Here is a 12,925-nt window from a genome sequence, read left to right on the forward strand (position 1 = left end):
AGTTGCTCCATCCAGAGATTGCCGGGTTAGAATTGATGTTCAGCAGCCCATACTTGTAAGAGGCTAGTAACGGGGATCTGTCTATGCTTGTTGTTATTTACATACTGCTGTAGGCATTAAAGGACCAACCAGCCAACCAACTATTTTAATCGTGATGAACATACTTCACTACACTGGATACAATAATCTCAACGCTGCATGTTTTAACTGGTTTTCTCACACAAAACAACACACATATTGTTATTATTTCAGCAGAGCTACAGCTCACTTAAAATGTTAATATCGTGTGAATAATTACAATCGTCAGAAATATACTACATGTTCATAAAAAGCAACGCACAATTTCTGCCTTAAAAACACCTTTAGTTTGGTGTTTGTAAACAGTACGCTGCATAGAATGCACAACGCCACAGCAAGCACAAAGCAGGCTATCTGTTCCACGTCGTTTATCAATAGATTATTTCCGAACCAAATGTCGGAAACACCCGATGACCAGTATCAGTTTACTGGCGTTTTACTATACATATACATGTACACGTATGTTATATTGTCTGTTATTCACAATAGGTGAATTTCGGTCACTTAATCTATGATCAGATTTTCCACTAATGTAATATTATTAATTCATTTCCAATAATCTTTCAATCATGATTTGTATGTGTGCAGATTATTGAATAAACACTCCAATTTTTCAGCATTCCCCCTGAGACCTGAGTACTGTATATCAATAGCGTTTCTTAAACATACCTGCACTATTTATATCTTATAAACATCCTTCTAACAGCCTTATGGGACTATTTGGGTCTATTTCTAAGCATTTTCTGAAATATCATATTTATCTATCAACAAACGCATTTTCCATAAAATCAAGGGTATGTTTGTGTCGCTTTTTCTTCTTGTTCTTGAGACCGCCTCCGTGGTGTAGTGGTTAGAGCGTCCGCCCGGGAGAGCGGAAGGTCGCAGGTTCGAACCCCGACCGCGTCATGCCAAAAGACGTTAAAATATTGTACTTGTTGGTCCCTGCCTGGCGCTCGGCATCGTATGACTATAATTATAATGAATTTATCTCTATTGCTCATCAGTTAACAAAAGAGACAAATTATTGTCTATATTCATGATATATATCTCCCAGACTGCACGCCTTTAACCTCTCAGGAATGAATCACAAGCAAACATTTATGGGAGAGGGCTTCATTAAGTTGGCGAACCACCTGCTTTGTGCTCATTAAGTTGGATAACTTGTGCATAATTCTGTTCTTCAATGAATAAAATATGTTTAAATCAAAATTTATGACACGGGTGCCCGAGGAAAATCGAGGTCACCCGTCCCACCAGTTATACACTCAACGAACTCACTCAAAGGTAATCCAATTGTGGGCACTTGGTTCAGCTCACAAAGGGGCATTGCATGGGATAGGATGTTTCTAACTGGTACGTTAAATCTGGAAATGGCGTCATCACCTCCCAACCTTTTGAAATCCTAACCCTGATTTTGAATGCTCGCACCGGACAAAATAACCCCACTGGGCAGATACAGTTTTAACTAAGAGGTAAAAAAAGTATAGATCGAGTTTGACGATCCATAAAAACGACACACAAAATGTTGATTACAAGAATAATATGAAATGAAGAATGGTTACAGATGAACCGAGCACATTATGAAGGATGTTCTGACAACACATGACGTGTTAGCGATAGTGAAACATAGAACATATTGGTTTCCAGTGATATTTGAACACTCATACGCGATTGTCAGGCTCTATACAAGTTCATTGGAGACACAATGGCAGTCTCAGTAACGGATATGACCACCACGTGCCCCAATGCATGCTGTGATACGTCGTCTCATCGATGACGTCAGACGTCTGATGACGTATGCTGGAATCCTTTGCCACTCCACTCTCTACATATGCTCTAGCTCTTGACTGTTGTCAATGGGTTGTTGACGACTTCTTATCTGTCTTTTCAGATGGCCCCATAGATGCTTTGTCGGGTTGATATTTTGTGAGTGGGCAGGCCATGGAAGGGCATCAATGTTGTGGTGTATGAGAAAGTCCTGTGTCAGTCTTGCTGTATGGGACCTGACATGGTCCTGTTGAAACACTGTTCCCTGTGGTTGGTTTTGTATGAATGGGAGCACAACGGGTTGTAGCACCTGGTCTCTGACCTGCACTGCGTTTAAGTTCTCCCGCACAACTACCAGATTAGAATTCTGTTCCCTACAAATACCGCCCACACCATGACGCCTTCTCCGCCGAAAGGCTGGACCTGTTGGGTGCACACAGGAGCTAGTCGTTCACCTCTAGGGCGATAAATTCGTTCTCTGCCACCATTCTGAAACAACTTAAAACAACACTCGGCGGTAAACAGCACTCGGCGCCACTGCCTCACCTGCCAGACTCGAACTCGCCTAGCCCATCGCAATCTCAGGCGCCGATGCTGCACTGTCCAAAATATGTCCCGGAATGAACGGAGGGCTCTAATTCCGGCAGCACGAAGTCTACGTAGTACTGTACGTGGGCTAATACGATGTCTCAGTGTTGTTGCAGCCGTTGCCGTTCCCGTCGCCGTCGCCGTCGCCGTAACGAATCTGTTTCGCAGATGGATGATCCTTATTTGCCGGTGTTCCCGTGGGCCTGTCCTCAGTACTTCCTGGATCGTTGTAGAAGCCAGGATACCGTCAGTGGCGTACACCCGAACCTGCTGGCAATTTCACCTGTAGCTCCCATTTCGGTCATACCGATGGCTCTCTCTCTTTCTTCACGTGTTAATATCGGTATGTTTTTGGTGTGCTTTTATCAACTGTGATACCATGCTATGTAATGATCGAATTTATACACACCTCGCCACGTTCATCTCGGCCTGCAGACTCCAAACATGTTTTAGTAATTTCTCTTGCAACATCGCACCCTTCTGTCGTGTTGCGTTTTGGAAATGTTATTTGTTCTTCCTTGAACCGGGGAGATGACTGTCAGAATAACCGTTCTTCACTATGGATCACATTGTTTTAGGCAAAAATGACTTATGCCAACCATATATGTATACTGTAGTGTTCCCTCAAATTGGGGAAACTCCATTGTTTTAAGGTTTTACAACTACGGACAATCCATTAACAGGACCTGCTGGAATTTTCTGTGATCTAATCTGACAACTGTTCTGAAAAAGAAAGAAATGCTCTCTAACCATGCATTACGATCTGAACGAGACCGAGTGAATGTTACAGTGGCGCGTGGTCCTGTGCTCATAGTTCAGGTCACAAATCGGTGAAGTTAAGCAGCGTCGAGCTCGGAGAGGCCTTGGATGGGTGACCGTGTTTGGCAGCTTGACTCCTGAGTGTTTCTAGGACTTGAGTCCTGCCCCACAACGAAGCACATGTGACACATAAAGACGATAAAGTGATATATTTCATATTGATAATATCATTAACCGCTTATTGTATCAATTGGTCATTTACGGCTTTTTATGTTTTTCAATATACAACATGAATGCGTTCACTCGATGTTAGATATTGACCCACAAAGTACGGGACAATTATTATTATTAACTAATTTGGAATGGGGTTAACGTGTGTTATGTTTGGGATTACACCTTCTTAGCAAAGTGCAGATTCTAGTACTTTTGGGGGCTGAGCCCCATCCGGGATTCGAACCCACACCCTCTATAAATAAAAGGAAAAAGTAGATTCTAGTACTTTTTCTTCTTTTTCCTTTTATTTATAGAGAGTGTGGGTAAAAAAATTAAAAATAAATAAAAATAAATAAATAATAATAAATAAATAAAAATAATAATAATAAAAAAATTAATAAATAAATAAAATAAAATAAAATAAATAAATACTAGAATCTGTACTTTCCTAAGAAGGTGTAATCCCAAACGACCAGATATTATTGAGAATTTAAAGATTGTACTTTGTTTATTTTTTCCCTCATTACTCACGTATTAAATGTGAATATTAGCAGAACATAACTCCAGATTCAAAGACAGGTGAACAGTTAGTATTTTGTCAAGTCACAATGGGCAGCAATGCAGGCTTCAATGCGGCGGGGCATACTACTGATCAAAGAAGTTAGAAAGTCGTGGTCCATGCTGTCCCAATAACGGACCACCTCTTCTTTCATTTCAGCAATATTTGTCAGATTTTTCTTATTGACACTTTCCTTCATAAGTCCCCAAACATTTTCTATTGGATTTATGTCAGGGCTATAGCTTGGCCAATCTAATAATGAAACCAGGCCTGTTAATGCTTTAAACGATGTTTGGGTCGTTGTCCTGCTGGAAAATCCAAACATTTTCATAGAACACGTGAGCAGATGGACGTAAATGTCCCTCGAGAATATCTGTGTACCGCTCGCTGTTCATATTCCCTTCAAATACACATAGGGGCGTTGTCCCTAACACAGATATGCCATCCCACACGTTAAATTTCGGGCTCTCCTTTGGCGCTGATACAAAGGTTTTTCAGTTTGTTTGGTCCAGAATTTCAGTGTTTTAGGAAACAGCCACACATAACTTTCATCTGAGAAAATCACATTGTCCCAGTTAAAATTTCTATGCTGTAAGCACCAGTTCAACCTTCGCTTGTTCAGGTTTCATGATCGGTGATGGAATTCCTCGACTTTTCTGCCAACCCATTTTTCAAAACACGATAAACAGTGTGTATTCATGGAATGCGTTACTTGGGTATTAATTTCACACTGGCAATCACTCACCTTAATAATGTGTGCATTGTTGGCCAATCGACCGAGAACAGATGTTGCTGGCACGTACCTAATGGTTTACCTTCACTCATTATTGACCCGAATATGTCAATAATAAAATAAAGAAAATATAATTCTGGATAAAATTCCATAGAAAAGACTCTTTAGTAACCTGTGAGCATGTGTTATGTGTATATGTTACACCCAATCAGTGTCTTGCGTCGGTGCAATGTGCAATCGACAACGATGTGTATGAGTTTTAAAATCTTGTTGACAAACGTCAAAGGGACAAAGCTATTTCACAAAGATCTATGAACCAAGTTATTTTAGAAAGATATTACTGTAAAACACAAATAAAATACGCTTATAATACAAAATGTACGCTTTAGTGCGCAAAGCAAATGCGATCAACCATTATTAGCAACTAAAAAGTACTAAGAGATGATCTACTCACAAAATTGTATTTCATACCTTCTGAGCTTGGACTAGATTATGTATAATTATTTAATAATAGAGTTAACGTTATTTAAAAAAACAAAAACATGTAAACAATACATGTCCAATGCGTTGATATTGTGAAATATTTGGACCATTATTTTTCATTCACAACCAGCGTCCATTTCCCATTTCATGCATTGAGAAGATAATTGCAATGGGCAGTTGCACAGGTTGTGGGTAACATATACATAATTATGCATATATATTTATTGACGCCCTTGATATTCGCAACTGATGAAGGGGTGAAGTGAATACTGAGTTAACGTTCTGGTTTAAAAGCATCATTTCATCTATGTCATATTATTATACGCCGTATAATATATTGAAACTTGGATTGGACACAGGGACCCACACAAAAAGAGATTACTGAACATAATACCTTCTTCAAGAATACCTTATTCAAAGATTGATACTTGAGGTATGGACAGGGTTATCCTTTATTCGTCATCTAAGTATAATATATTAAACATTGTTCACTCCTGGCGTAATTTATGAAATGACACGACAGTCGATACTCTGAGTCAGTGAGGGAATGAGACATATTTAGGTCGCTTTTAACAATATTCCATCGATATCATCAATCTAAATGACACTAGCTACATATTGCTATAGTATCGTCTACATTGTCTTTATTGAAACGCAACTGTTGGACACCAATTTGTGCGATAAGCAACGAATTTACAGAAAATACGCCTCAAGTCTCTATTAGTGTACAACGCAGTTATGTCCTCTTCCGTTTCCGAAACTGACTTGTACGATGAATAAACTTTCAGAAAATAACTACTACCAATATTACTGTTCCAAGTATGGAAACAGATATCCTTGCAGTGTTGCTTAAACGTTGCCATAACCACATCTACGTCGCCAAAGTCTTGTGTAATCCACACAAAAGAGAATCCAAATTTAAACAATAGTGAACGAACATGAGAGACCCAGTTGACATTTCCATTTTCATCAAAGACTTTAAGCATTTCATAACAAGCTCGAGCATACCTATGGCTGCTCATTCTCACTACTCTACACCAGTACCTGATACAACGACTAAAATAATTAACAGACATTTGATATCTGCCCATCTCTCCTAAAACAGCTTTTGTAGACACAAATGAACTCTCTCTCTCTCTCTCTCTCTCTCTCTCTCTCTCTCTCTCTCTCTCTCTCTCTCTCTCTCTCTCTCTCTCTCTCTCTCTCTCTCTCTCTCTCTCTCTCTCTCTCTCTCTATCCTCTCTCAATAGGTGGTGATGAAGATATTCCATCAAAAGGTCATTAATCTCAGACTTTGACGTATCGAATTTAGTCACATCCAAGGTTACAGAGTGCTCAACAAATCAACTAGATCTCATTCAAAACGTCGTGAAGTTTTACGAGAAGCGTATAATAAAGTGATTGTTCTGTGTCATCTGCCACCATGAATATAATCGTCAATACAGTCACGATACATGATTATATCCATATGCGTAGGGTGCCTTTATTGTTAACTGTCCCTTGCGATCACACGCATTCAGAAGATGTCTTTAACATGGACCTGTTCTGAGGCTTTCCCCCTTGTGACAATACTTTCAGTTGACACCACGTTTGCATGAGTGTGCCATCTGTCGCCATGAACAGTCAGGAACGTTCTTTGTTGAGAACAACCAGACCATTCCACGTCAATACAATCACAATAAATCCATACAGATAGGCCGCCTATATTTTTAATTCTACTATCAGTTTCAGCCATTGTAAGAATATTCTCCCTCCAAACAGGTACGTTGCTCTGCATGCATCTTTCAACTCCAGCTACTTATATCTACACTAATAGTTTTGCTTGTTGTCTTTGATAACAATCCATTCAGCATTAACAAGTATGAAGATATATACATCTCTTCAAATGTTTAGACTCACTTAAAACGCTCACTATATGTTATGTATATATATATTTGGTTACATCGAAGATTGCTTTCTCCTCTAACTTGGGGGAACCAACTGCAAACTTAATGCAGATGAATTGCACGAGGATCATGCATCAAATTGTTGAAAAGCATTTGCAAATATCGTGCATGTGAACATCTACGTTGTGGTATAAAGGTTTGTTAAGAATCCACCAATTTTAATCCCTGGTTTTCATCATTTACTGAACTCATGACAATAAGCTTTTCAACGTTACGAATTTGTTTTACAATACATCAGTTTATGTGTAGTAGGCTTCTCCTGAACAGTATGGAATATTTTGCAAAATTTCGTTTAGAACGGTGTCCTCCCATTACGCGGACAACCAGTTCGCAGACACCTTAAAACAACATTTACGGTTCAGTGAACAGATTATCTACTACCTGTAGATGGGTGATGGGTGTCTGTCAATTGGGAGATAACCTTTAGAACAGTTGCCTGAAGTAAATGGCTATATTTACACAAGTGAGTCTAAACATTTGATGAGAAGTATATATCAGTGTCGTTTTTAGATGGATTATGTGTACTTTAATATGTAGTATTCAAAGACCCAAGGGGTTCAAGAATCCCTTTTATACTGAAGTTAATATTATGATCGCATAATTATATTATGAGCTACAATTCAGAGAGCACAGAATATGCAATGAGCCAAGTGGCCTACTCTGATTCCATGACCAACATATACTATTGCAAAAAAGAAACGCATAACCCAGAAATCTGTTGCGAAATTGTATTTTAAAACATGCATAACTCGTCCACAAATAAACTTTAGTACATGAATTTTTACATCAGTTTAGAAGAAGGTAATTTCTATACAACCAAGTGAATTGTAGATAACGGAAACGTTGAGCGCGATGGTGACGACGTAGCTTGGTCCCGACGTCGGGTTTTTCTGACTCTCAGTCCAATATCTCTCAACCTGTTCCGTACAGTTTGACCGGATATCCTCCGAGGTCCAGGCACCCTGGCTGCTGTGCTCTCACCCGTGGCAGTACGATCACGCAAATGTAGTACCCGGATGTACCGATCTTGGGCTGCAGTCGTGACTCGAGGTCTCCCTGTATGGGGACGGTCATTTGTTATACCTGTTTGGTTGTAACGAGCCGCAAGCCGTGATATCGTGCTCAGACTAACATTCAGACGCCTGGCAATAGAAGATTGGTAATCTCCAGCGTGCATTCTTTTAATGGCGATGTTCCGTGAAACCCCTTCAAAACGGATGCCGATTTCCGAAAATAATCTGGATTTTTATAGCCAGACAGTGCATGCTCTTTGCTGCACAATTTCAAGTGGAAGGTGATTTCTGTTGTGTTGTGGCGATGCATTTTTAATTCTTGTAAGAAATCGCATCAAAATCAACATTTTCAGGTAATGTCGATTTTTCACTTGTGCAATTGTGTAAAATCGTGTTATCAAAACTTTTGTTACATATTTTTACAATTGTTTGAACACAATAGTTAATTAACAGATTTTTATCAATACAAAACGCCTATGCGTTTCTTTTTTGGGATAGTATAGTTGCCTTACCATATGCCGTGCTTTTGGGGGACTATAGTCTTAACTGTGTTCACTGTGGGCCATAATCATTATACTTGTACCTTTATTCTGACATTTGCACTATTGAGAGGTTTGTTCGTTTGATGTTTAACACCGCAGTCAGCAATAATACTGGTATATGTAGTGCAGTGGCTTAGGTCCGATTTTGAGGTTGATCGTTACATGCCGGACTAAAGCATGAAACTTTGCATAGTGCTGGGGAATATCATGATAAAACATATTTTCGGGGGGTGCCCGATTTTTGGGGAACATTTTCCGAAAAATTCAAGATGGCGTCCAAGATGGCCGCCAAAAATCAAGGATTTCCAATTTTAACACTATCTAACTTTTCCCCGCTGGTTTTATAGCAGAATACCTTGCACAGTGTTTGGGAACATAATGATAAAACATATTGTTTGGGTGTGCCCGAATTTTTGGGCCCATTTTCCCAAAAATCCAAGATGGCGTCCAAGATGGCCCCCCTAAAAGCAAGGATTTCCAATTCTAACACTATTGTGACTTTACCCCGCTGGATTAAAGCAGAAAACCTTGCACAGTGCTAGGGAACATCGTGATAAAGCATATTTGGGGGATGTGCCTGAATATTTAGGCTAAATTACAAAAAAATCCAAGATGGCCACCAAAAATCAAAGAGTGCTGAAGTCCACCCAGAATGGTCGCCGTATGTGAGAAATATTCGCCGTTCAAAGGGCTATTTTTAATACTTTCAAGAAATATAACAAACAGGATTTATCTTTAGTAGTAAAAGATATAATTCATCATCCACTTAATGAAAAAGTTACTGTTTTGATCAGTCACATGACGTCAATTTGTCAAACATCGATCTCTGAAATTCTGAAGTCTCCTTTAACAGTTCCCATTGAAGTTACAGAGCGATGTGCATAGAAGTTGAGAAGATTCACAAATACACTTCTTTGAACATAGAGGTTGAAACTTGTAGCCAAATTTTCAACGGGAAGCTGCTGGCAGTGTCATCCACACCGGTAGCCATGGGTTGTTGTCCTTTGTCCAACCAAATAAATCTGGCTCTGATACTTTCTGTCTGAGAAGTAAACAAGTAAGCCATATGCTGGCCTGGTACAAGCTCCTGTTTGTGTGCTGTAGCAGAGCATCCTGAGTGGGGGGAAGGTTCGGCATCAAACTTGATCTTGCGGCTTTGGCAGAACATCTCTTGTTGCAGTTCGTTGACTATGTTCACTGGATGTAGTGCTGTCAGACATGATGCATGTGAATCGCTCAACTTATGAAAACACTTCTGAGTCTTTGTCCACAGGTTGGAATGGTTGCTGTGCAGGAAAAGAGAAATCTATTAGTCACATTCTCCTAGCATATCCAAGTCTTCAAAGCAGTTACCATTTTGCCTTTACCACTGAACTGTGATGTTGTGTCAGAACCAGTGAATGCGTGGAAAAAAGGGAAGCACCACTCATCTCCGACAGCCAAGATTTTGGAATTTTATGTGATAACATCTGACATTTTTCCCGTTTCCTAATGACACCCACAGCTGAACAGCAGACTTTAGTTCAACCAGTTGGGACAACAACATTTGTGTCGACAGTGCTAAACCATGATGTTTGTAGCACCTTTTTGCAAAGCATCTTTGACACGAAGGCAGATTCTGATATCCGCCTCTTCCTGATCAGTGCACTGCATCTCCTCTTCACTTCCTACTGTAACCACTGACTCCACAGCTGTTATGAACACCACCTTTCCTGGTTTGTAAGAGCTGCTAGCCACATCATCTGTTATGAATGCAAATAGTTCTTCTTTGTCCTTTGATTCTTTTAGAAAAGCAGCAAAGATCATTGGTAGTCTAGTATGATGGGAAACTTTTCTTCTACTGCCTTTCTTTTGCTTTTTCTCGTGTTGTCTCGAGCAGAGTCATACCCAGGTGATACAAGACAATCTAAGAGCTCTTGTTTGCAGTTTGGTAAATGAAGTTTTCCATGAATTGATATGTATTGTGGCCACGGGTGATTTTCATGAGAAAAAGAATTGTTTTAAATTAGGTTGACGTACCTGACAATCAAGGAACATCTGACTGAAGAGACTGTAGCCATTTTTCAGGTCATTCGTTTGCTGTTTGATTTAGACTTAGGTTTGTTTGTGGTGGCTTAAAACAGGTGATTTTTTTAAATGGGGTTGTGAATTGACTCTGTCCTTTACAAACTTCTCATATTTGTCTTTTCCGGTCTTCTCCATTGATTTCATAGATGCTACGACAGCTTCACCAACACATTGATGATCATCAAGGGTCATCAGTTCAGGAGACTCTTCCAGGAAGGGATTTCCCATCGAAGCAACTGTGCCACATAAGTTGTTGACTTGAGTCTTAAATGTCTGCTGTGTAGCAAAATCTTGTTCATTGCTTCTAGTATCAACCTTGTCATCTTGCTTCTCAAACTCTTGCAGAATTCTTGCTTGTTCTGATCCAAATATCATCCATCTAGTTAAGGCAACAGTTTCTATTAATGCAACTGCACCACCTGAGTGTTTTACAACTTTGCTGTTTCGCTCATGAGCTTGATCCAAAAGCATGGCAGCAAATGTCTCTGAATGGACTCTTCTGTCAACAGGAAGGCTTTCATATCTCTGATGTGAACTGACAGCCTGCGTGCATAGTTGGTGTGATCAAGAGCAAAGAACCAAAGGACAAGTTGTTTCATTACCTGAGTGTACAGAAACATGTTTCTTTTCGCGATGGGACCTCACACAGATTGGTATCATTGTCTCGAGATGAAGAATCAAATCCCAGTATTTGAATGTTGGAATGTTTTCTGACATCCAATTTATCCAGCCAGTCTTCAAATGATTGTTGAACATGCGGTTCCAGTGAGAACATGTAAGCATCGCTTTGAAGACTTGCTATTTGATACGGCAGCTATTTGATGAGCATGTCCTTGTAACATTATCCGCTGAATGAAAGATTCAGCTGTTCCACTTGGGCAATATCCGCGTCTGTTGGTGCTGAAATCCATCCAGAATCTTCCAACAAGTCTCCAACTATTTTCCATAAGGCTATTTCAATGTGAAGACCTCCAAGCTTGATAGTGTACACATCTTCACCAAACACATTAGGCCATCTCCATTGAACATATTTTGCTAGCGCAAAATGTGGTTGAGCTATATCCATCACTGGGAGTTGTCACTGGGAGTTATTCTGTGACTGTCTTGATAATAGATATACCATGCCTAGCCATGGCAAGACTTGCGGCTTTGTCCTTAAAGAAGAAGAAGAAGAGAACTTATTCCTGCTGCAACCTGTTCCTGGGTTTGACGAGAAGCATGAAATGCACCAGGCAACTCATCCTGTTCCAAATGTTCTTCATCGAGAAGGCCAATGCAGTGCTTGATCCACGATTCTTCTTAGCTTTGGTGATCTTGTCTTCGACTTGATGATGAGTTATAGGCACATTAACTCTCTCCACATTGCAGGGTCCTTCAGAAACTTTACAACTTCCTGGAAGTGTAGGTTTGGAAGAGCTTGAAATAGTGTCTATTGAAAGAGGTTTTTCGCTGCTACCATTATCAACAACATATCAAATGTGGCTGCAAGTCTCAACCTCTATGCTCAATGAAGTGCATTTGTAAATCTTCTCAACTTCTGTGCACATCGCTCTGTAACTTCAATGGGAACTGTTAAAGGAGACTTTAGAATTTCAGAGATCGATGTTTGACAAATTGACGTCACGTGACTGATCAAAACAGTAACTTTTTAATTAAGTGGATGATGAATTATATATTTTACTACTAAAGATAGATCCTGTTTGTTATATTTCTTGACAGTATTAGAATAGCCCTTTGAACGGCGAATATATCTCACATATTGCAACAAATGAATATTTTTTTATAGTTGGCGACCATTCTGGGTGGACTTCAGCACTCTTTGATTTTTGGTGGCCATCTTCGATTTGGGGGAAAATAGGCCCAAGCATTCGAGTACACCCCATAAATATGCTTTATCACGATGTTCCCTAGCACTGTGCAAGGTTTTCTGCTTTAATCCAGCGGGGTAAAGTCACAATAGTGTTAGAATTGGAAATCCTTGCTTTTAGGGGGGCCATCTTGGACGCCATCTTGGATTTTTGGGAAAATGGGCCCATTAAACCGGGCACACCCAAAACATATGTTTTATCATTATGTTCCCAAGCATTGTGCAAGGTTTTCTGCTATAATCCAGCGGGGGAGAAGTCATATAGTGTTAAAATTGGAAATCCTTGATTTTTGGCGGCCATCTTGGACGC

General features: G+C 39.8%; 1 protein-coding gene across 1 annotated transcript in view; it reads left to right on the forward strand.

Annotated features, from left to right (window-relative positions):
• Positions 1–12,925, forward strand: part of LOC124284511 (beta-microseminoprotein-like) — a 40,349-nt gene that overhangs the window by 23,509 nt on the left and 3,915 nt on the right. The gene's annotated exons all lie outside the window — the stretch shown is intronic.

Source organism: Haliotis rubra, unplaced genomic scaffold (genome assembly GCF_003918875.1).
Source record: "Haliotis rubra isolate DU_JTF1 unplaced genomic scaffold, ASM391887v1 Scf338, whole genome shotgun sequence".
NCBI lineage: Eukaryota > Metazoa > Mollusca > Gastropoda > Lepetellida > Haliotidae > Haliotis > Haliotis rubra.